Raw genomic sequence first — 24,429 nt, forward strand, 5'->3', positions numbered from 1 at the left:
ACTCCCACAAGGCTTTCATGACATGTCGCAATCAAAGTCCTTCCACAACCTGTAGCGACATTGCTGCAACGACGCGGGTCCCGATACCAAAAGTATGACTTATGCTTGCTTCTATTCTATATAATAAAACCACCACTCGGAAAGCGCTATTCCCTTCCCACATCCCTCAGAATGTGGTGAACGATCATCGATTACAACCAAGATGCGATGAATCTCGATCGCAAGCCTCACGCTCAGGGACAGTGCTACCACTCATCATCGTGGTTACGTCTACTCCAGCTTTGAACTAGAGAGAGTTGAAGACATACTACAGAAATGATCCTGTGAAGTATGATCTTGCTAGCAAGCTATCACCGCTCGCTACTTATGCCACGAGACCGTCAACACGCCCTACGAGAATACGACACACTCTTCACATTTCGCGATTTACTTATCGAAGAATTTCTTAAGCTCGGACATTCTGCAAAGAACCTACTTCTACTCTTACTTGGCCGCCATGATCTCACTCAGCTATTTTGTGCGCTACCAGTGCTTCTTGTCTTCCGAAATGAGAGACCATTGCCTCACGCGAGACTGTATGTAAACACCGCTTGCACCTCCGGCCGCTAGATGGGGGCCTGGGGCACATACAGTAGCATCCTATGGCGCAAGCAGACATGCCAAATAGCCACTGAAAGACAAACACACAAGACGGCGTTCATACGACTCTTGTGCTTTCTTTAAAGCCGCCTCTCTCTTCGAAAATTTTCGCACCGCACTAGTTTATTCACCTCACCCTAACAGTGCAAACTCTTGTCGATATATCGCCACTTTCATGCATACTTCCTCTTTCGTTTCACTTTGCGTCTAGCTTGATACCCGCCCAAGAGCTGCTGATATATAATACTCGCAATAAATGTGTTTCTCTCTGTATCTCTTTTCGCCTATCACGAGTATTGCTTTTCCTCACATGGCAATTATGAAAACACCCACAGCTAAACAAACACTTACACTCAGCGCCACGTCCATACTATCAATCATACGCCAGTAATTTCACAGCTACTTGCTCCACTAATACATTTCTTATGTCTACTGTTAAACAGATGAAGAATCAAAGTATACAACAAGTCTCTGTGAACATCACTGTCAGGACATTTTACAGACCTACGCATACCATGCCAATCTTTATGCTTCAACTATGATGGCCATGTGCTATGAATAAAGAAATTTCTCATAAAATAACAATTTCACGACTACTCCGACAAGCTCCTTACTAAAATGCTAGATGTTTAGCAATCTCCCCCCCCCCCTCAAAAAATCATCTCAGAATAATCTCAAGCAGTGCTTACATCCCATGAGCACTTCTTTGCAAACAAAACCACAAACTACTTTTTATACTAGCTTCCTTGTCACAGTGAACAGGAAACTAATGCTAGTGCCTCAGTTTACTAAAAAGCTTTTTTCGCTTGCAACAAATAAACTACCAACTTGAACCACTTGGATTTTCAGACACACACAGAAAACTTAATTCCACAGAAATTTAGGAGTAACAGTGGTTACCTCACATTTTCACACACACTCAAATAGCTACTTCTGTGCACTTCACACAATGTTCTCATCGTGTTCCACCAGAGAACACAGTTATCACTATGAATGGATTCTGGTAAAAGAGCATTAAAAAAAAAACAAACAGCCTGATCAAAGTGATTATCTGCCAATATCATGTCACTCTATACCCGAGGGAAACTAGAATGCAGGGAAAGGAGCTTTGTTGTGAGCAATGTGTTGGTATTTCATCATTTACTGGCCAAAGTCTTCTCAAGCCAAGTATGCACCAGCTCTGTCTATGGCTGGGTCAATCAAGAGCCCCTATCAATTTTACTTAAAAGACAAGCAGCATCAACAACTCACAGGAGGCACTGAACATTTATACCATTATCTGCACCACCTTCCACTGATTTACTGAAGAAGAAACTGCAAAGTCTGGCCAATTTTGTACACAAGTAATCTTGAAAACATTGGAGTCAACAGCAGATACATAGTTTCCAAGACTGTAGCTAGGAACAACCCTTCCATTTCAAGATTTATCTCTCACTGAGACACATCATACCCAAACTACAACTACCAGGAAATTGCTACTCAATTCATCTCTAGCTATCTATGTCATATTCAACAACTGTCTCTTTCTCACCTAAATCTTCTACAAAACTGAGTACACTGTTATGAACAAAGAACCAATGCCACATTATGGCAACAAGCCAGTGCCACTAATATCCACTCTATTGAAAACAATTGAAATGCTCATCCTGCCCAACTAACCACCATCTACAGCCCAAATCTCACTCACATCATACCTACAAATCACAAACTTGTGCGGTAAAAATAATTTTGGGTTTCAAAACACAATCTACTAATCACATACTAGTATTTATTACAAAGCCTCTCAATTCATCATTCACTTCCAAATATCGGCTTATATGCTGTTGTGCAACTGCAGTGCAAGTAAACACCCTCAAATCATCTAGAACTGAGATGCGGAAAGGGTTCACCAAGAGTTTCCAGGACAATAAATAGCGCTCTCTCTCTCTCTCTCTCTTTACACAATCGCCTAACACACTGCAAGCCATTTCAGGGCAAATGTACTTGTTTCATTATACTACGAAACGGCCAATTGCATTTTCAAATTAAAAAAGCATCTACCTGATCCAACGTGATCCGCTACTCCACGCCCTTCATTCTCACAACACAACCTACCTCTTGCTAATTACATTACGTTTTACTTGTGATTATGGCTCAGCAATAGCCGAGCACTACGAAAAATACCTTATAGACTCATTTAATGTTCCCCTCCACGGAAATCTTTAGTAAAAGGCGAAAGATTTATTCGTTTTGAAGGGAAACCAGAGTGCCGATCAAAGCCCTCACTTCAATACTTATGGCTGCTTCTCTATTGCTTCTCCGCGAGAACGCGGAAAATTCTTTCCGTCTTGTCTACTTCTCTACCGTCAACAGACTTCCAGTGCCATGCAAGCACACACCCCAAACTAACTGTCAGCGCTGAAATACGTGTCTGCCAAATGTCGTCGATATTACTCTTTAGATAACTATTTTCATCATTTCTGTCACCATTCAAGCTGCTTCATTACCTCACCTGCCGACAGATGGCAGCACGCCTAATTCCTCTCGGCGACCCACCGTCAGACACACAACTAACTGCCCGCACTGCTCTGCATCTAACACTAATCTCTCTCCTCCCCACCACACTCGTTCACTGAAAAAACAGGCAACTAGATAGTTCTTTGAACGCAAAACTAGGCCACATCAGACGCAACCTGTATGTAGATGTATGGTGCAAGGGAAATATCCCCCTGCTCCCACACAACTAATTAATACTAGTTGACAACAGAAATAAAATTTCTGTCGATAGTATTTGAACCAGTCTTATTCATTTGCGAATTCCATGCATTCCTTCTTGCAGATAACAGTGCCTTGCAAATCACTCAATTCATGTTTGCTAGCCAAACGCGCTCCTCCTAAATGTTCCGTACATCATGCATTAGTGCTGATTATCAAGACTGTGTTGTGTGTCAGCCGTTTATGGTCATCAATTGCACTCTTCTTGTGTTGCTCACTCATTCTTGTAACTCAAAAGTACGTCGTTGTCATCCAAGCCTTGCACTTGGAGCAGGCCAAATCAAATGGCTCGTCCCCGTGCCACTCGAGAAACTCCCACAAGGCTTTCATGACATGTCGCAATCAAAGTCCTTCCACAACCTGTAGCGACATTGCTGCAACGACGCGGGTCCCGATACCAAAAGTATGACTTATGCTTGCTTCTATTCTATATAATAAAACCACCACTCGGAAAGCGCTATTCCCTTCCCACATCCCTCAGAATGTGGTGAACGATCATCGATTACAACCAAGATGCGATGAATCTCGATCGCAAGCCTCACGCTCAGGGACAGTGCTACCACTCATCATCGTGGTTACGTCTACTCCAGCTTTGAACTAGAGAGAGTTGAAGACATACTACAGAAATGATCCTGTGAAGTATGATCTTGCTAGCAAGCTATCACCGCTCGCTACTTATGCCAAGAGACCGTCAACACGCCCTACGAGAATACGACACACTCTTCACATTTCGCGATTTACTTATCGAAGAATTTCTTAAGCTCGGACATTCTGCAAAGAACCTACTTCTACTCTTACTTGGCCGCCATGATCTCACTCAGCTATTTTGTGCGCTACCAGTGCTTCTTGTCTTCCGAAATGAGAGACCATTGCCTCACGCGAGACTGTATGTAAACACCGCTTGCACCTCCGGCCGCTAGATGGGGGCCTGGGGCACATACAGTAGCATCCTATGGCGCAAGCAGACATGCCAAATAGCCACTGAAAGACAAACACACAAGACGGCGTTCATACGACTCTTGTGCTTTCTTTAAAGCCGCCTCTCTCTTCGAAAATTTTCGCACCGCACTAGTTTATTCACCTCACCCTAACAGTGCAAACTCTTGTCGATATATCGCCACTTTCATGCATACTTCCTCTTTCGTTTCACTTTGCGTCTAGCTTGATACCCGCCCAAGAGCTGCTGATATATAATACTCGCAATAAATGTGTTTCTCTCTGTATCTCTTTTCGCCTATCACGAGTATTGCTTTTCCTCACATGGCAATTATGAAAACACCCACAGCTAAACAAACACTTACACTCAGCGCCACGTCCATACTATCAATCATACGCCAGTAATTTCACAGCTACTTGCTCCACTAATACATTTCTTATGTCTACTGTTAAACAGATGAAGAATCAAAGTATACAACAAGTCTCTGTGAACATCACTGTCAGGACATTTTACAGACCTACGCATACCATGCCAATCTTTATGCTTCAACTATGATGGCCATGTGCTATGAATAAAGAAATTTCTCATAAAATAACAATTTCACGACTACTCCGACAAGCTCCTTACTAAAATGCTAGATGTTTAGCAATCTCCCCCCCCCCCCCCTCAAAAAATCATCTCAGAATAATCTCAAGCAGTGCTTACATCCCATGAGCACTTCTTTGCAAACAAAACCACAAACTACTTTTTATACTAGCTTCCTTGTCACAGTGAACAGGAAACTAATGCTAGTGCCTCAGTTTACTAAAAAGCTTTTTTCGCTTGCAACAAATAAACTACCAACTTGAACCACTTGGATTTTCAGACACACACAGAAAACTTAATTCCACAGAAATTTAGGAGTAACAGTGGTTACCTCACATTTTCACACACACTCAAATAGCTACTTCTGTGCACTTCACACAATGTTCTCATCGTGTTCCACCAGAGAACACAGTTATCACTATGAATGGATTCTGGTAAAAGAGCATTAAAAAAAAAAAAAAAAACAGCCTGATCAAAGTGATTATCTGCCAATATCATGTCACTCTATACCCGAGGGAAACTAGAATGCAGGGAAAGGAGCTTTGTTGTGAGCAATGTGTTGGTATTTCATCATTTACTGGCCAAAGTCTTCTCAAGCCAAGTATGCACCAGCTCTGTCTATGGCTGGGTCAATCAAGAGCCCCTATCAATTTTACTTAAAAGACAAGCAGCATCAACAACTCACAGGAGGCACTGAACATTTATACCATTATCTGCACCACCTTCCACTGATTTACTGAAGAAGAAACTGCAAAGTCTGGCCAATTTTGTACACAAGTAATCTTGAAAACATTGGAGTCAACAGCAGATACATAGTTTCCAAGACTGTAGCTAGGAACAACCCTTCCATTTCAAGATTTATCTCTCACTGAGACACATCATACCCAAACTACAACTACCAGGAAATTGCTACTCAATTCATCTCTAGCTATCTATGTCATATTCAACAACTGTCTCTTTCTCACCTAAATCTTCTACAAAACTGAGTACACTGTTATGAACAAAGAACCAATGCCACATTATGGCAACAAGCCAGTGCCACTAATATCCACTCTATTGAAAACAATTGAAATGCTCATCCTGCCCAACTAACCACCATCTACAGCCCAAATCTCACTCACATCATACCTACAAATCACAAACTTGTGCGGTAAAAATAATTTTGGGTTTCAAAACACAATCTACTAATCACATACTAGTATTTATTACAAAGCCTCTCAATTCATCATTCACTTCCAAATATCGGCTTATATGCTGTTGTGCAACTGCAGTGCAAGTAAACACCCTCAAATCATCTAGAACTGAGATGCGGAAAGGGTTCACCAAGAGTTTCCAGGACAATAAATAGCGCTCTCTCTCTCTCTCTCTTTACACAATCGCCTAACACACTGCAAGCCATTTCAGGGCAAATGTACTTGTTTCATTATACTACGAAACGGCCAATTGCATTTTCAAATTAAAAAAGCATCTACCTGATCCAACGTGATCCGCTACTCCACGCCCTTCATTCTCACAACACAACCTACCTCTTGCTAATTACATTACGTTTTACTTGTGATTATGGCTCAGCAATAGCCGAGCACTACGAAAAATACCTTATAGACTCATTTAATGTTCCCCTCCACGGAAATCTTTAGTAAAAGGCGAAAGATTTATTCGTTTTGAAGGGAAACCAGAGTGCCGATCAAAGCCCTCACTTCAATACTTATGGCTGCTTCTCTATTGCTTCTCCGCGAGAACGCGGAAAATTCTTTCCGTCTTGTCTACTTCTCTACCGTCAACAGACTTCCAGTGCCATGCAAGCACACACCCCAAACTAACTGTCAGCGCTGAAATACGTGTCTGCCAAATGTCGTCGATATTACTCTTTAGATAACTATTTTCATCATTTCTGTCACCATTCAAGCTGCTTCATTACCTCACCTGCCGACAGATGGCAGCACGCCTAATTCCTCTCGGCGACCCACCGTCAGACACACAACTAACTGCCCGCACTGCTCTGCATCTAACACTAATCTCTCTCCTCCCCACCACACTCGTTCACTGAAAAAACAGGCAACTAGATAGTTCTTTGAACGCAAAACTAGGCCACATCAGACGCAACCTGTATGTAGATGTATGGTGCAAGGGAAATATCCCCCTGCTCCCACACAACTAATTAATACTAGTTGACAACAGAAATAAAATTTCTGTCGATAGTATTTGAACCAGTCTTATTCATTTGCGAATTCCATGCATTCCTTCTTGCAGATAACAGTGCCTTGCAAATCACTCAATTCATGTTTGCTAGCCAAACGCGCTCCTCCTAAATGTTCCGTACATCATGCATTAGTGCTGATTATCAAGACTGTGTTGTGTGTCAGCCGTTTATGGTCATCAATTGCACTCTTCTTGTGTTGCTCACTCATTCTTGTAACTCAAAAGTACGTCGTTGTCATCCAAGCCTAGCACTTGGAGCAGGCCAAATCAAATGGCTCGTCCCCGTGCCACTCGAGAAACTCCCACAAGGCTTTCATGACATGTCGCAATCAAAGTCCTTCCACAACCTGTAGCGACATTGCTGCAACGACGCGGGTCCCGATACCAAAAGTATGACTTATGCTTGCTTCTATTCTATATAATAAAACCACCACTCGGAAAGCGCTATTCCCTTCCCACATCCCTCAGAATGTGGTGAACGATCATCGATTACAACCAAGATGCGATGAATCTCGATCGCAAGCCTCACGCTCAGGGACAGTGCTACCACTCATCATCGTGGTTACGTCTACTCCAGCTTTGAACTAGAGAGAGTTGAAGACATACTACAGAAATGATCCTGTGAAGTATGATCTTGCTAGCAAGCTATCACCGCTCGCTACTTATGCCACGAGACCGTCAACACGCCCTACGAGAATACGACACACTCTTCACATTTCGCGATTTACTTATCGAAGAATTTCTTAAGCTCGGACATTCTGCAAAGAACCTACTTCTACTCTTACTTGGCCGCCATGATCTCACTCAGCTATTTTGTGCGCTACCAGTGCTTCTTGTCTTCCGAAATGAGAGACCATTGCCTCACGCGAGACTGTATGTAAACACCGCTTGCACCTCCGGCCGCTAGATGGGGGCCTGGGGCACATACAGTAGCATCCTATGGCGCAAGCAGACATGCCAAATAGCCACTGAAAGACAAACACACAAGACGGCGTTCATACGACTCTTGTGCTTTCTTTAAAGCCGCCTCTCTCTTCGAAAATTTTCGCACCGCACTAGTTTATTCACCTCACCCTAACAGTGCAAACTCTTGTCGATATATCGCCACTTTCATGCATACTTCCTCTTTCGTTTCACTTTGCGTCTAGCTTGATACCCGCCCAAGAGCTGCTGATATATAATACTCGCAATAAATGTGTTTCTCTCTGTATCTCTTTTCGCCTATCACGAGTATTGCTTTTCCTCACATGGCAATTATGAAAACACCCACAGCTAAACAAACACTTACACTCAGCGCCACGTCCATACTATCAATCATACGCCAGTAATTTCACAGCTACTTGCTCCACTAATACATTTCTTATGTCTACTGTTAAACAGATGAAGAATCAAAGTATACAACAAGTCTCTGTGAACATCACTGTCAGGACATTTTACAGACCTACGCATACCATGCCAATCTTTATGCTTCAACTATGATGGCCATGTGCTATGAATAAAGAAATTTCTCATGAAATAACAATTTTACGACTACTCCGACAAGCTCCTTACTAAAATGCTAGATGTTTAGCAATCTCCCCCCCCCCCCCTCCCCTCAAAAAATCATCTCAGAATAATCTCAAGCAGTGCTTACATCCCATGAGCACTTCTTTGCAAACAAAACCACAAACTACTTTTTATACTAGCTTCCTTGTCACAGTGAACAGGAAACTAATGCTAGTGCCTCAGTTTACTAAAAAGCTTTTTTCGCTTGCAACAAATAAACTACCAACTTGAACCACTTGGATTTTCAGACACACACAGAAAACTTAATTCCACAGAAATTTAGGAGTAACAGTGGTTACCTCACATTTTCACACACACTCAAATAGCTACTTCTGTGCACTTCACACAATGTTCTCATCGTGTTCCACCAGAGAACACAGTTATCACTATGAATGGATTCTGGTAAAAGAGCATTAAAAAAAAAAACAAACAGCCTGATCAAAGTGATTATCTGCCAATATCATGTCACTCTATACCCGAGGGAAACTAGAATGCAGGGAAAGGAGCTTTGTTGTGAGCAATGTGTTGGTATTTCATCATTTACTGGCCAAAGTCTTCTCAAGCCAAGTATGCACCAGCTCTGTCTATGGCTGGGTCAATCAAGAGCCCCTATCAATTTTACTTAAAAGACAAGCAGCATCAACAACTCACAGGAGGCACTGAACATTTATACCATTATCTGCACCACCTTCCACTGATTTACTGAAGAAGAAACTGCAAAGTCTGGCCAATTTTGTACACAAGTAATCTTGAAAACATTGGAGTCAACAGCAGATACATAGTTTCCAAGACTGTAGCTAGGAACAACCCTTCCATTTCAAGATTTATCTCTCACTGAGACACATCATACCCAAACTACAACTACCAGGAAATTGCTACTCAATTCATCTCTAGCTATCTATGTCATATTCAACAACTGTCTCTTTCTCACCTAAATCTTCTACAAAACTGAGTACACTGTTATGAACAAAGAACCAATGCCACATTATGGCAACAAGCCAGTGCCACTAATATCCACTCTATTGAAAACAATTGAAATGCTCATCCTGCCCAACTAACCACCATCTACAGCCCAAATCTCACTCACATCATACCTACAAATCACAAACTTGTGCGGTAAAAATAATTTTGGGTTTCAAAACACAATCTACTAATCACATACTAGTATTTATTACAAAGCCTCTCAATTCATCATTCACTTCCAAATATCGGCTTATATGCTGTTGTGCAACTGCAGTGCAAGTAAACACCCTCAAACCATCTAGAACTGAGATGCGGAAAGGGTTCACCAAGAGTTTCCAGGACAATAAATAGCGCTCTCTCTCTCTCTCTTTACACAATCGCCTAACACACTGCAAGCCATTTCAGGGCAAATGTACTTGTTTCATTATACTACGAAACGGCCAATTGCATTTTCAAATTAAAAAAGCATCTATCTGATCCAACGTGATCCGCTACTCCACGCCCTTCATTCTCACAACACAACCTACCTCTTGCTAATTACATTACGTTTTACTTGTGATTATGGCTCAGCAATAGCCGAGCACTACGAAAAATACCTTATAGACTCATTTAATGTTCCCCTCCACGGAAATCTTTAGTAAAAGGCGAAAGATTTATTCGTTTTGAAGGGAAACCAGAGTGCCGATCAAAGCCCTCACTTCAATACTTATGGCTGCTTCTCTATTGCTTCTCCGCGAGAACGCGGAAAATTCTTTCCGTCTTGTCTACTTCTCTACCGTCAACAGACTTCCAGTGCCATGCAAGCACACACCCCAAACTAACTGTCAGCGCTGAAATACGTGTCTGCCAAATGTCGTCGATATTACTCTTTAGATAACTATTTTCATCATTTCTGTCACCATTCAAGCTGCTTCATTACCTCACCTGCCGACAGATGGCAGCACGCCTAATTCCTCTCGGCGACCCACCGTCAGACACACAACTAACTGCCCGCACTGCTCTGCATCTAACACTAATCTCTCTCCTCCCCACCACACTCGTTCACTGAAAAAACAGGCAACTAGATAGTTCTTTGAACGCAAAACTAGGCCACATCAGACGCAACCTGTATGTAGATGTATGGTGCAAGGGAAATATCCCCCTGCTCCCACACAACTAATTAATACTAGTTGACAACAGAAATAAAATTTCTGTCGATAGTATTTGAACCAGTCTTATTCATTTGCGAATTCCATGCATTCCTTCTTGCAGATAACAGTGCCTTGCAAATCACTCAATTCATGTTTGCTAGCCAAACGCGCTCCTCCTAAATGTTCCGTACATCATGCATTAGTGCTGATTATCAAGACTGTGTTGTGTGTCAGCCGTTTATGGTCATCAATTGCACTCTTCTTGTGTTGCTCACTCATTCTTGTAACTCAAAAGTACGTCGTTGTCATCCAAGCCTAGCACTTGGAGCAGGCCAAATCAAATGGCTCGTCCCCGTGCCACTCGAGAAACTCCCACAAGGCTTTCATGACATGTCGCAATCAAAGTCCTTCCACAACCTGTAGCGACATTGCTGCAACGACGCGGGTCCCGATACCAAAAGTATGACTTATGCTTGCTTCTATTCTATATAATAAAACCACCACTCGGAAAGCGCTATTCCCTTCCCACATCCCTCAGAATGTGGTGAACGATCATCGATTACAACCAAGATGCGATGAATCTCGATCGCAAGCCTCACGCTCAGGGACAGTGCTACCACTCATCATCGTGGTTACGTCTACTCCAGCTTTGAACTAGAGAGAGTTGAAGACATACTACAGAAATGATCCTGTGAAGTATGATCTTGCTAGCAAGCTATCACCGCTCGCTACTTATGCCACGAGACCGTCAACACGCCCTACGAGAATACGACACACTCTTCACATTTCGCGATTTACTTATCGAAGAATTTCTTAAGCTCGGACATTCTGCAAAGAACCTACTTCTACTCTTACTTGGCCGCCATGATCTCACTCAGCTATTTTGTGCGCTACCAGTGCTTCTTGTCTTCCGAAATGAGAGACCATTGCCTCACGCGAGACTGTATGTAAACACCGCTTGCACCTCCGGCCGCTAGATGGGGGCCTGGGGCACATACAGTAGCATCCTATGGCGCAAGCAGACATGCCAAATAGCCACTGAAAGACAAACACACAAGACGGCGTTCATACGACTCTTGTGCTTTCTTTAAAGCCGCCTCTCTCTTCGAAAATTTTCGCACCGCACTAGTTTATTCACCTCACCCTAACAGTGCAAACTCTTGTCGATATATCGCCACTTTCATGCATACTTCCTCTTTCGTTTCACTTTGCGTCTAGCTTGATACCCGCCCAAGAGCTGCTGATATATAATACTCGCAATAAATGTGTTTCTCTCTGTATCTCTTTTCGCCTATCACGAGTATTGCTTTTCCTCACATGGCAATTATGAAAACACCCACAGCTAAACAAACACTTACACTCAGCGCCACGTCCATACTATCAATCATACGCCAGTAATTTCACAGCTACTTGCTCCACTAATACATTTCTTATGTCTACTGTTAAACAGATGAAGAATCAAAGTATACAACAAGTCTCTGTGAACATCACTGTCAGGACATTTTACAGACCTACGCATACCATGCCAATCTTTATGCTTCAACTATGATGGCCATGTGCTATGAATAAAGAAATTTCTCATAAAATAACAATTTTACGACTACTCCGACAAGCTCCTTACTAAAATGCTAGATGTTTAGCAATCTCCCCCCCCCCTCCCCTCAAAAAATCATCTCAGAATAATCTCAAGCAGTGCTTACATCCCATGAGCACTTCTTTGCAAACAAAACCACAAACTACTTTTTATACTAGCTTCCTTGTCACAGTGAACAGGAAACTAATGCTAGTGCCTCAGTTTACTAAAAAGCTTTTTTCGCTTGCAACAAATAAACTACCAACTTGAACCACTTGGATTTTCAGACACACACAGAAAACTTAATTCCACAGAAATTTAGGAGTAACAGTGGTTACCTCACATTTTCACACACACTCAAATAGCTACTTCTGTGCACTTCACACAATGTTCTCATCGTGTTCCACCAGAGAACACAGTTATCACTATGAATGGATTCTGGTAAAAGAGCATTAAAAAAAAACAAACAGCCTGATCAAAGTGATTATCTGCCAATATCATGTCACTCTATACCCGAGGGAAACTAGAATGCAGGGAAAGGAGCTTTGTTGTGAGCAATGTGTTGGTATTTCATCATTTACTGGCCAAAGTCTTCTCAAGCCAAGTATGCACCAGCTCTGTCTATGGCTGGGTCAATCAAGAGCCCCTATCAATTTTACTTAAAAGACAAGCAGCATCAACAACTCACAGGAGGCACTGAACATTTATACCATTATCTGCACCACCTTCCACTGATTTACTGAAGAAGAAACTGCAAAGTCTGGCCAATTTTGTACACAAGTAATCTTGAAAACATTGGAGTCAACAGCAGATACATAGTTTCCAAGACTGTAGCTAGGAACAACCCTTCCATTTCAAGATTTATCTCTCACTGAGACACATCATACCCAAACTACAACTACCAGGAAATTGCTACTCAATTCATCTCTAGCTATCTATGTCATATTCAACAACTGTCTCTTTCTCACCTAAATCTTCTACAAAACTGAGTACACTGTTATGAACAAAGAACCAATGCCACATTATGGCAACAAGCCACTGCCACTAATATCCACTCTATTGAAAACAATTGAAATGCTCATCCTGCCCAACTAACCACCATCTACAGCCCAAATCTCACTCACATCATACCTACAAATCACAAACTTGTGCGGTAAAAATAATTTTGGGTTTCAAAACACAATCTACTAATCACATACTAGTATTTATTACAAAGCCTCTCAATTCATCATTCACTTCCAAATATCGGCTTATATGCTGTTGTGCAACTGCAGTGCAAGTAAACACCCTCAAATCATCTAGAACTGAGATGCGGAAAGGGTTCACCAAGAGTTTCCAGGACAATAAATAGCGCTCTCTCTCTCTCTCTCTTTACACAATCGCCTAACACACTGCAAGCCATTTCAGGGCAAATGTACTTGTTTCATTATACTACGAAACGGCCAATTGCATTTTCAAATTAAAAAAGCATCTACCTGATCCAACGTGATCCGCTACTCCACGCCCTTCATTCTCACAACACAACCTACCTCTTGCTAATTACATTACGTTTTACTTGTGATTATGGCTCAGCAATAGCCGAGCACTACGAAAAATACCTTATAGACTCATTTAATGTTCCCCTCCACGGAAATCTTTAGTAAAAGGCGAAAGATTTATTCGTTTTGAAGGGAAACCAGAGTGCCGATCAAAGCCCTCACTTCAATACTTATGGCTGCTTCTCTATTGCTTCTCCGCGAGAACGCGGAAAATTCTTTCCGTCTTGTCTACTTCTCTACCGTCAACAGACTTCCAGTGCCATGCAAGCACACACCCCAAACTAACTGTCAGCGCTGAAATACGTGTCTGCCAAATGTCGTCGATATTACTCTTTAGATAACTATTTTCATCATTTCTGTCACCATTCAAGCTGCTTCATTACCTCACCTGCCGACAGATGGCAGCACGCCTAATTCCTCTCGGCGACCCACCGTCAGACACACAACTAACTGCCCGCACTGCTCTGCATCTAACACTAATCTCTCTCCTCCCCACCACACTCGTTCACTGAAAAAACAGGCAACTAGATAGTTCTTTGAACGCAAAACTAGGCCACATCAGACGCAACCTGTATGTAGATGTATGGTGCAAGGGAAATATCCCCCTGCTCCCACACAACTAATTAATACTAGTTGACAACAGAAATAAAATTTCTGTCGATAGTATTTGAACCAGTCTTATTCATTTGCGAATTCCATGCATTCCTTCTTGCAGATAACAGTGCCTTGCAAATCACTCAATTCATGTTTGCTAGCCAAACGCGCTCCTCCTAAATGTTCCGTACATCATGCATTAGTGCTGATTATCAAGACTGTGTTGTGTGTCAGCCGTTTATGGTCATCAATTGCACTCTTCTTGTGTTGCTCACTCATTCTTGTAACTCAAAAGTACGTCGTTGTCATCCAAGCCTAGCACTTGGAGCAGGCCAAATCAAATGGCTCGTCCCCGTGCCACTCGAGAAACTCCCACAAGGCTTTCATGACATGTCGCAATCAAAGTCCTTCCACAACCTGTAGCGACATTGCTGCAACGACGCGGGTCCCGATACCAAAAGTATGACTTATGCTTGCTTCTATTCTATATAATAAAACCACCACTCGGAAAGCGCTATTCCCTTCCCACATCCCTCAGAATGTGGTGAACGATCATCGATTACAACCAAGATGCGATGAATCTCGATCGCAAGCCTCACGCTCAGGGACAGTGCTACCACTCATCATCGTGGTTACGTCTACTCCAGCTTTGAACTAGAGAGAGTTGAAGACATACTACAGAAATGATCCTGTGAAGTATGATCTTGCTAGCAAGCTATCACCGCTCGCTACTTATGCCACGAGACCGTCAACACGCCCTACGAGAATACGACACACTCTTCACATTTCGCGATTTACTTATCGAAGAATTTCTTAAGCTCGGACATTCTGCAAAGAACCTACTTCTACTCTTACTTGGCCGCCATGATCTCACTCAGCTATTTTGTGCGCTACCAGTGCTTCTTGTCTTCCGAAATGAGAGACCATTGCCTCACGCGAGACTGTATGTAAACACCGCTTGCACCTCCGGCCGCTAGATGGGGGCCTGGGGCACATACAGTAGCATCCTATGGCGCAAGCAGACATGCCAAATAGCCACTGAAAGACAAACACACAAGACGGCGTTCATACGACTCTTGTGCTTTCTTTAAAGCCGCCTCTCTCTTCGAAAATTTTCGCACCGCACTAGTTTATTCACCTCACCCTAACAGTGCAAACTCTTGTCGATATATCGCCACTTTCATGCATACTTCCTCTTTCGTTTCACTTTGCGTCTAGCTTGATACCCGCCCAAGAGCTGCTGATATATAATACTCGCAATAAATGTGTTTCTCTCTGTATCTCTTTTCGCCTATCACGAGTATTGCTTTTCCTCACATGGCAATTATGAAAACACCCACAGCTAAACAAACACTTACACTCAGCGCCACGTCCATACTATCAATCATACGCCAGTAATTTCACAGCTACTTGCTCCACTAATACATTTCTTATGTCTACTGTTAAACAGATGAAGAATCAAAGTATACAACAAGTCTCTGTGAACATCACTGTCAGGACATTTTACAGACCTACGCATACCATGCCAATCTTTATGCTTCAACTATGATGGCCATGTGCTATGAATAAAGAAATTTCTCATGAAATAACAATTTTACGACTACTCCGACAAGCTCCTTACTAAAATGCTAGATGTTTAGCAATCTCCCCCCCCCCCTCCCCTCAAAAAATCATCTCAGAATAATCTCAAGCAGTGCTTACATCCCATGAGCACTTCTTTGCAAACAAAACCACAAACTACTTTTTATACTAGCTTCCTTGTCACAGTGAACAGGAAACTAATGCTAGTGCCTCAGTTTACTAAAAAGCTTTTTTCGCTTGCAACAAATAAACTACCAACTTGAACCACTTGGATTTTCAGACACACACAGAAAACTTAATTCCACAGAAATTTAGGAGTAACAGTGGTTACCTCACATTTTCACACACACTCAAATAGCTACTTCTGTGCACTTCACACAATGTTCTCATCGTGTTCCACCAGAGAACACAGTTATCACTATGAATGGATTCTGGTAAAAGAGCATTAAAAAAAAAACAAACAGCCTGATCAAAGTGATTATCTGCCAATATCATGTCACTCTATACCCGAGGGAAACTAGAATGCAGGGAAAGGAGCTTTGTTGTGAGCAATGTGTTGGTATTTCATCATTTACTGGCCAAAGTCTTCTCAAGCCAAGTATGCACCAGCTCTGTCTATGGCTGGGTCAATCAAGAGCCCCTATCAATTTTACTTAAAAGACAAGCAGCATCAACAACTCACAGGAGGCACTGAACATTTATACCATTATCTGCACCACCTTCCACTGATTTACTGAAGAAGATACTGCAAAGTCTGGCCAATTTTGTACACAAGTAATCTTGAAAACATTGGAGTCAACAGCAGATACATAGTTTCCAAGACTGTAGCTAGGAACAACCCTTCCATTTCAAGATTTATCTCTCACTGAGACACATCATACCCAAACTACAACTACCAGGAAATTGCTACTCAATTCATCTCTAGCTATCTATGTCATATTCAACAACTGTCTCTTTCTCACCTAAATCTTCTACAAAACTGAGTACACTGTTATGAACAAAGAACCAATGCCACATTATGGCAACAAGCCAGTGCCACTAATATCCACTCTATTGAAAACAATTGAAATGCTCATCCTGCCCAACTAACCACCATCTACAGCCCAAATCTCACTCACATCATACCTACAAATCACAAACTTGTGCGGTAAAAATAATTTTGGGTTTCAAAACACAATCTACTAATCACATACTAGTATTTATTACAAAGCCTCTCAATTCATCATTCACTTCCAAATATCGGCTTATATGCTGTTGTGCAACTGCAGTGCAAGTAAACACCCTCAAATCATCTAGAACTGAGATGCGGAAAGGGTTCACCAAGAGTTTCCAGGACAATAAATAGCGCTCTCTCTCTCTCTCTTTACACAATCGCCTAACACACTGCAAGCCATTTCAGGGCAAATGTACTTGTTTCATTATACTACGAAACGGCCAATTGCATTTTCAAATTAAAAAAGCATCTACCTGATCCAACGTGATCCGCTACTCCACGCCCTTCATTCTCACAACACAACCTACCTCTTGCTAATTACATTACGTTTTACTTGTGATTATGGCTCAGCAATAGCCGAGCACTACGAAAAATACCTTATAGACTCATTTAATGTTCCCCTCCACGGAAATCTTTAGTAAAAGGCGAAAGATTTATTCGTTTTGAAGGGAAACCAGAGTGCCGATCAAAGCCCTCACTTCAATACTTATGGCTGCTTCTCTATTGCTTCTCCGCGAGAACGCGGAAAATTCTTTCCGTCTTGTCTACTTCTCTACCGTCAACAGACTTCCAGTGCCATGCAAGCACACACCCCAAACTAACTGTCAGCGCTGAAATACGTGTCTGCCAAATGTCGTCGATATTACTCTTTAGATAACTATTTTCATCATTTCTGTCACCATTCAAGCTGCTTCATTACCTCACCTGCCGACAGATGGCAGCACGCCTAATTCCTCTCGGCGACCCACCGTCAGACACACAACTAACTGCCCGCACTGCTCTGCATCTAACACTAATCTCTCTCCTCCCCACCACACTCGTTCACTGAAAAAACAGGCAACTAGATAGTTCTTTGAACGCAAAACTAGGCCACATCAGACGCAACCTGTATGTAGATGTATGGTGCAAGGGAAATATCCCCCTGCTCCCACACAACTAATTAATACTAGTTGACAACAGAAATAAAATTTCTGTCGATAGTATTTGAACCAGTCTTATTCATTTGCGAATTCCATGCATTCCTTCTTGCAGATAACAGTGCCTTGCAAATCACTCAATTCATGTTTGCTAGCCAAACGCGCTCCTCCTAAATGTTCCGTACATCATGCATTAGTGCTGATTATCAAGACTGTGTTGTGTGTCAGCCGTTTATGGTCATCAATTGCACTCTTCTTGTGTTGCTCACTCATTCTTGTAACTCAAAAGTACGTCGTTGTCATCCAAGCCTAGCACTTGGAGCAGGCCAAATCAAATGGCTCGTCCCCGTGCCACTCGAGAAACTCCCACAAGGCTTTCATGACATGTCGCAATCAAAGTCCTTCCACAACCTGTAGCGACATTGCTGCAACGACGCGGGTCCCGATACCAAAAGTATGACTTATGCTTGCTTCTATTCTATATAATAAAACCACCACTCGGAAAGCGCTATTCCCTTCCCACATCCCTCAGAATGTGGTGAACGATCATCGATTACAACCAAGATGCGATGAATCTCGATCGCAAGCCTCACGCTCAGGGACAGTGCTACCACTCATCATCGTGGTTACGTCTACTCCAGCTTTGAACTAGAGAGAGTTGAAGACATACTACAGAAATGATCCTGTGAAGTATGATCTTGCTAGCAAGCTATCACCGCTCGCTACTTATGCCACGAGACCGTCAACACGCCCTACGAGAATACGACACACTCTTCACATTTCGCGATTTACTTATCGAAGAATTTCTTAAGCTCGGACATTCTGCAAAGAACCTACTTCTACTCTTACTTGGCCGCCATGATCTCACTCAGCTATTTTGTGCGCTACCAGTGCTTCTTGTCTTCCGAAATGAGAGACCATTGCCTCACGCGAGACTGTATGTAAACACCGCTTGCACCTCCGGCCGCTAGATGGGGGCCTGGGGCACATACAGTAGCATCCTATGGCGCAAGCAGACATGCCAAATAGCCACTGAAAGACAAACACACAAGACGGCGTTCATACGACTCTTGTGCTTTCTTTAAAGCCGCCTCTCTCTTCGAAAATTTTCGCACCGCACTAGTTTATTCACCTCACCCTAACAGTGCAAACTCTTGTCGATATATCGCCACTTTCATGCATACTTCCTCTTTCGTTTCACTTTGCGTCTAGCTTGATACCCGCCCAAGAGCTGCTGATATATAATACTCGCAATAAATGTGTTTCTCTCTGTATCTCTTTTCGCCTATCACGAGTATTGCTTTTCCTCACATGGCAATTATGAAAACACCCACAGCTAAACAAACACTTACACTCAGCGCCACGTCCATACTATCAATCATACGCCAGTAATTTCACAGCTACTTGCTCCACTAATACATTTCTTATGTCTACTGTTAAACAGATGAAGAATCAAAGTATGCAACAAGTCTCTGTGAACATCACTGTCAGGACATTTTACAGACCTACGCATACCATGCCAATCTTTATGCTTCAACTATGATGGCCATGTGCTATGAATAAAGAAATTTCTCATAAAATAACAATTTTACGACTACTCCGACAAGCTCCTTACTAAAATGCTAGATGTTTAGCAATCTCCCCCCCCCCCTCCCCTCAAAAAATCATCTCAGAATAATCTCAAGCAGTGCTTACATCCCATGAGCACTTCTTTGCAAACAAAACCACAAACTACTTTTTATACTAGCTTCCTTGTCACAGTGAACAGGAAACTAATGCTAGTGCCTCAGTTTACTAAAAAGCTTTTTTCGCTTGCAACAAATAAACTACCAACTTGAACCACTTGGATTTTCAGACACACACAGAAAACTTAATTCCACAGAAATTTAGGAGTAACAGTGGTTACCTCACATTTTCACACACACTCAAATAGCTACTTCTGTGCACTTCACACAATGTTCTCATCGTGTTCCACCAGAGAACACAGTTATCACTATGAATGGATTCTGGTAAAAGAGCATTAAAAAAAAAACAAACAGCCTGATCAAAGTGATTATCTGCCAATATCATGTCACTCTATACCCGAGGGAAACTAGAATGCAGGGAAAGGAGCTTTGTTGTGAGCAATGTGTTGGTATTTCATCATTTACTGGCCAAAGTCTTCTCAAGCCAAGTATGCACCAGCTCTGTCTATGGCTGGGTCAATCAAGAGCCCCTATCAATTTTACTTAAAAGACAAGCAGCATCAACAACTCACAGGAGGCACTGAACATTTATACCATTATCTGCACCACCTTCCACTGATTTACTGAAGAAGAAACTGCAAAGTCTGGCCAATTTTGTACACAAGTAATCTTGAAAACATTGGAGTCAACAGCAGATACATAGTTTCCAAGACTGTAGCTAGGAACAACCCTTCCATTTCAAGATTTATCTCTCACTGAGACACATCATACCCAAACTACAACTACCAGGAAATTGCTACTCAATTCATCTCTAGCTATCTATGTCATATTCAACAACTGTCTCTTTCTCACCTAAATCTTCTACAAAACTGAGTACACTGTTATGAACAAAGAACCAATGCCACATTATGGCAACAAGCCACTGCCACTAATATCCACTCTATTGAAAACAATTGAAATGCTCATCCTGCCCAACTAACCACCATCTACAGCCCAAATCTCACTCACATCATACCTACAAATCACAAACTTGTGCGGTAAAAATAATTTTGGGTTTCAAAACACAATCTACTAATCACATACTAGTATTTATTACAAAGCCTCTCAATTCATCATTCACTTCCAAATATCGGCTTATATGCTGTTGTGCAACTGCAGTGCAAGTAAACACCCTCAAATCATCTAGAACTGAGATGCGGAAAGGGTTCACCAAGAGTTTCCAGGACAATAAATAGCGCTCTCTCTCTCTCTCTCTTTACACAATCGCCTAACACACTGCAAGCCATTTCAGGGCAAATGTACTTGTTTCATTATACTACGAAACGGCCAATTGCATTTTCAAATTAAAAAAGCATCTACCTGATCCAACGTGATCCGCTACTCCACGCCCTTCATTCTCACAACACAACCTACCTCTTGCTAATTACATTACGTTTTACTTGTGATTATGGCTCAGCAATAGCCGAGCACTACGAAAAATACCTTATAGACTCATTTAATGTTCCCCTCCACGGAAATCTTTAGTAAAAGGCGAAAGATTTATTCGTTTTGAAGGGAAACCAGAGTGCCGATCAAAGCCCTCACTTCAATACTTATGGCTGCTTCTCTATTGCTTCTCCGCGAGAACGCGGAAAATTCTTTCCGTCTTGTCTACTTCTCTACCGTCAACAGACTTCCAGTGCCATGCAAGCACACACCCCAAACTAACTGTCAGCGCTGAAATACGTGTCTGCCAAATGTCGTCGATATTACTCTTTAGATAACTATTTTCATCATTTCTGTCACCATTCAAGCTGCTTCATTACCTCACCTGCCGACAGATGGCAGCACGCCTAATTCCTCTCGGCGACCCACCGTCAGACACACAACTAACTGCCCGCACTGCTCTGCATCTAACACTAATCTCTCTCCTCCCCACCACACTCGTTCACTGAAAAAACAGGCAACTAGATAGTTCTTTGAACGCAAAACTAGGCCACATCAGACGCAACCTGTATGTAGATGTATGGTGCAAGGGAAATATCCCCCTGCTCCCACACAACTAATTAATACTAGTTGACAACAGAAATAAAATTTCTGTCGATAGTATTTGAACCAGTCTTATTCATTTGCGAATTCCATGCATTCCTTCTTGCAGATAACAGTGCCTTGCAAATCACTCAATTCATGTTTGCTAGCCAAACGCGCTCCTCCTAAATGTTCCGTACATCATGCATTAGTGCTGATTATCAAGACTGTGTTGTGTGTCAGCCGTTTATGGTCATCAATTGCACTCTTCTTGTGTTGCTCACTCATTCTTGTAACTCAAAAGTACGTCGTTGTCATCCAAGCCTAGCACTTGGAGCAGGCCAAATCAAATGGCTCGTCCCCGTGCCACTCGAGAAACTCCCACAAGGCTTTCATGACATGTCGCAATCAAAGTCCTTCCACAACCTGTAGCGACATTGCTGCAACGACGCGGGTCCCGATACCAAAAGTATGACTTATGCTTGCTTCTATTCTATATAATAAAACCACCACTCGGAAAGCGCTATTCCCTTCCCACATCCCTCAGAATGTGGTGAACGATCATCGATTACAACCAAGATGCGATGAATCTCGATCGCAAGCCTCACGCTCAGGGACAGTGCTACCACTCATCATCGTGGTTACGTCTACTCCAGCTTTGAACTAGAGAGAGTTGAAGACATACTACAGAAATGATCCTGTGAAGTATGATCTTGCTAGCAAGCTATCACCGCTCGCTACTTATGCCACGAGACCGTCAACACGCCCTACGAGAATACGACACACTCTTCACATTTCGCGATTTACTTATCGAAGAATTTCTTAAGCTCGGACATTCTGCAAAGAACCTACTTCTACTCTTACTTGGCCGCCATGATCTCACTCAGCTATTTTGTGCGCTACCAGTGCTTCTTGTCTTCCGAAATGAGAGACCATTGCCTCACGCGAGACTGTATGTAAACACCGCTTGCACCTCCGGCCGCTAGATGGGGGCCTGGGGCACATACAGTAGCATCCTATGGCGCAAGCAGACATGCCAAATAGCCACTGAAAGACAAACACACAAGACGGCGTTCATACGACTCTTGTGCTTTCTTTAAAGCCGCCTCTCTCTTCGAAAATTTTCGCACCGCACTAGTTTATTCACCTCACCCTAACAGTGCAAACTCTTGTCGATATATCGCCACTTTCATGCATACTTCCTCTTTCGTTTCACTTTGCGTCTAGCTTGATACCCGCCCAAGAGCTGCTGATATATAATACTCGCAATAAATGTGTTTCTCTCTGTATCTCTTTTCGCCTATCACGAGTATTGCTTTTCCTCACATGGCAATTATGAAAACACCCACAGCTAAACAAACACTTACACTCAGCGCCACGTCCATACTATCAATCATACGCCAGTAATTTCACAGCTACTTGCTCCACTAATACATTTCTTATGTCTACTGTTAAACAGATGAAGAATCAAAGTATACAACAAGTCTCTGTGAACATCACTGTCAGGACATTTTACAGACCTACGCATACCATGCCAATCTTTATGCTTCAACTATGATGGCCATGTGCTATGAATAAAGAAATTTCTCATGAAATAACAATTTTACGACTACTCCGACAAGCTCCTTACTAAAATGCTAGATGTTTAGCAATCTCCCCCCCCCCCCCCCCCCTCAAAAAATCATCTCAGAATAATCTCAAGCAGTGCTTACATCCCATGAGCACTTCTTTGCAAACAAAACCACAAACTACTTTTTATACTAGCTTCCTTGTCACAGTGAACAGGAAACTAATGCTAGTGCCTCAGTTTACTAAAAAGCTTTTTTCGCTTGCAACAAATAAACTACCAACTTGAACCACTTGGATTTTCAGACACACACAGAAAACTTAATTCCACAGAAATTTAGGAGTAACAGTGGTTACCTCACATTTTCACACACACTCAAATAGCTACTTCTGTGCACTTCACACAATGTTCTCATCGTGTTCCACCAGAGAACACAGTTATCACTATGAATGGATTCTGGTAAAAGAGCATTAAAAAAAAACAAACAGCCTGATCAAAGTGATTATCTGCCAATATCATGTCACTCTATACCCGAGGGAAACTAGAATGCAGGGAAAGGAGCTTTGTTGTGAGCAATGTGTTGGTATTTCATCATTTACTGGCCAAAGTCTTCTCAAGCCAAGTATGCACCAGCTCTGTCTATGGCTGGGTCAATCAAGAGCCCCTATCAATTTTACTTAAAAGACAAGCAGCATCAACAACTCACAGGAGGCACTGAACATTTATACCATTATCTGCACCACCTTCCACTGATTTACTGAAGAAGAAACTGCAAAGTCTGGCCAATTTTGTACACAAGTACTCTTGAAAACATTGGAGTCAACAGCAGATACATAGTTTCCAAGACTGTAGCTAGGAACAACCCTTCCATTTCAAGATTTATCTCTCACTGAGACACATCATACCCAAACTACAACTACCAGGAAATTGCTACTCAATTCATCTCTAGCTATCTATGTCATATTCAACAACTGTCTCTTTCTCACCTAAATCTTCTACAAA

The 24,429-nt window shown here is 42.3% G+C and overlaps 13 non-coding genes across 13 annotated transcripts; all 13 read right to left on the reverse strand.

Annotated features, from left to right (window-relative positions):
* Positions 1–131: 131 nt before the first annotated feature.
* LOC126120118 (small nucleolar RNA U3) lies at positions 132–338 on the reverse strand. Its single transcript, XR_007526044.1, has one exon. It is a non-coding gene; the product is annotated as a small nucleolar RNA U3 (small nucleolar RNA).
* A 2,431-nt stretch (positions 339–2,769) lies between these two features.
* On the reverse strand, positions 2,770–2,888 carry LOC126120065 (U5 spliceosomal RNA). Its single transcript, XR_007525996.1, has one exon. It is a non-coding gene; the product is annotated as a U5 spliceosomal RNA (small nuclear RNA).
* Positions 2,889–3,835: 947 nt separating this feature from the next.
* On the reverse strand, positions 3,836–4,042 carry LOC126120119 (small nucleolar RNA U3). Its single transcript, XR_007526045.1, has one exon. It is a non-coding gene; the product is annotated as a small nucleolar RNA U3 (small nucleolar RNA).
* A 2,435-nt stretch (positions 4,043–6,477) lies between these two features.
* On the reverse strand, positions 6,478–6,596 carry LOC126120067 (U5 spliceosomal RNA). Its single transcript, XR_007525997.1, has one exon. It is a non-coding gene; the product is annotated as a U5 spliceosomal RNA (small nuclear RNA).
* Positions 6,597–7,543: 947 nt separating this feature from the next.
* On the reverse strand, positions 7,544–7,750 carry LOC126120122 (small nucleolar RNA U3). Its single transcript, XR_007526047.1, has one exon. It is a non-coding gene; the product is annotated as a small nucleolar RNA U3 (small nucleolar RNA).
* A 2,435-nt stretch (positions 7,751–10,185) lies between these two features.
* On the reverse strand, positions 10,186–10,304 carry LOC126120068 (U5 spliceosomal RNA). Its single transcript, XR_007525998.1, has one exon. It is a non-coding gene; the product is annotated as a U5 spliceosomal RNA (small nuclear RNA).
* A 947-nt stretch (positions 10,305–11,251) lies between these two features.
* LOC126120123 (small nucleolar RNA U3) lies at positions 11,252–11,458 on the reverse strand. The gene has a single exon (XR_007526048.1). It is a non-coding gene; the product is annotated as a small nucleolar RNA U3 (small nucleolar RNA).
* Positions 11,459–13,890: 2,432 nt separating this feature from the next.
* Positions 13,891–14,009, reverse strand: LOC126120069 (U5 spliceosomal RNA). The gene has a single exon (XR_007525999.1). It is a non-coding gene; the product is annotated as a U5 spliceosomal RNA (small nuclear RNA).
* Positions 14,010–14,956: 947 nt separating this feature from the next.
* On the reverse strand, positions 14,957–15,163 carry LOC126120124 (small nucleolar RNA U3). Its single transcript, XR_007526049.1, has one exon. It is a non-coding gene; the product is annotated as a small nucleolar RNA U3 (small nucleolar RNA).
* A 2,432-nt stretch (positions 15,164–17,595) lies between these two features.
* Positions 17,596–17,714, reverse strand: LOC126120071 (U5 spliceosomal RNA). The gene has a single exon (XR_007526001.1). It is a non-coding gene; the product is annotated as a U5 spliceosomal RNA (small nuclear RNA).
* A 947-nt stretch (positions 17,715–18,661) lies between these two features.
* Positions 18,662–18,868, reverse strand: LOC126120125 (small nucleolar RNA U3). The gene has a single exon (XR_007526050.1). It is a non-coding gene; the product is annotated as a small nucleolar RNA U3 (small nucleolar RNA).
* Positions 18,869–21,302: 2,434 nt separating this feature from the next.
* LOC126120072 (U5 spliceosomal RNA) lies at positions 21,303–21,421 on the reverse strand. The gene has a single exon (XR_007526002.1). It is a non-coding gene; the product is annotated as a U5 spliceosomal RNA (small nuclear RNA).
* A 947-nt stretch (positions 21,422–22,368) lies between these two features.
* Positions 22,369–22,575, reverse strand: LOC126120126 (small nucleolar RNA U3). Its single transcript, XR_007526051.1, has one exon. It is a non-coding gene; the product is annotated as a small nucleolar RNA U3 (small nucleolar RNA).
* Between the last annotated feature and the right edge of the window lie 1,854 nt (positions 22,576–24,429).

The sequence above is a fragment of the Schistocerca cancellata genome, unplaced genomic scaffold, assembly GCF_023864275.1.
Source record: "Schistocerca cancellata isolate TAMUIC-IGC-003103 unplaced genomic scaffold, iqSchCanc2.1 HiC_scaffold_405, whole genome shotgun sequence".
NCBI classification, from domain to species: domain Eukaryota; kingdom Metazoa; phylum Arthropoda; class Insecta; order Orthoptera; family Acrididae; genus Schistocerca; species Schistocerca cancellata.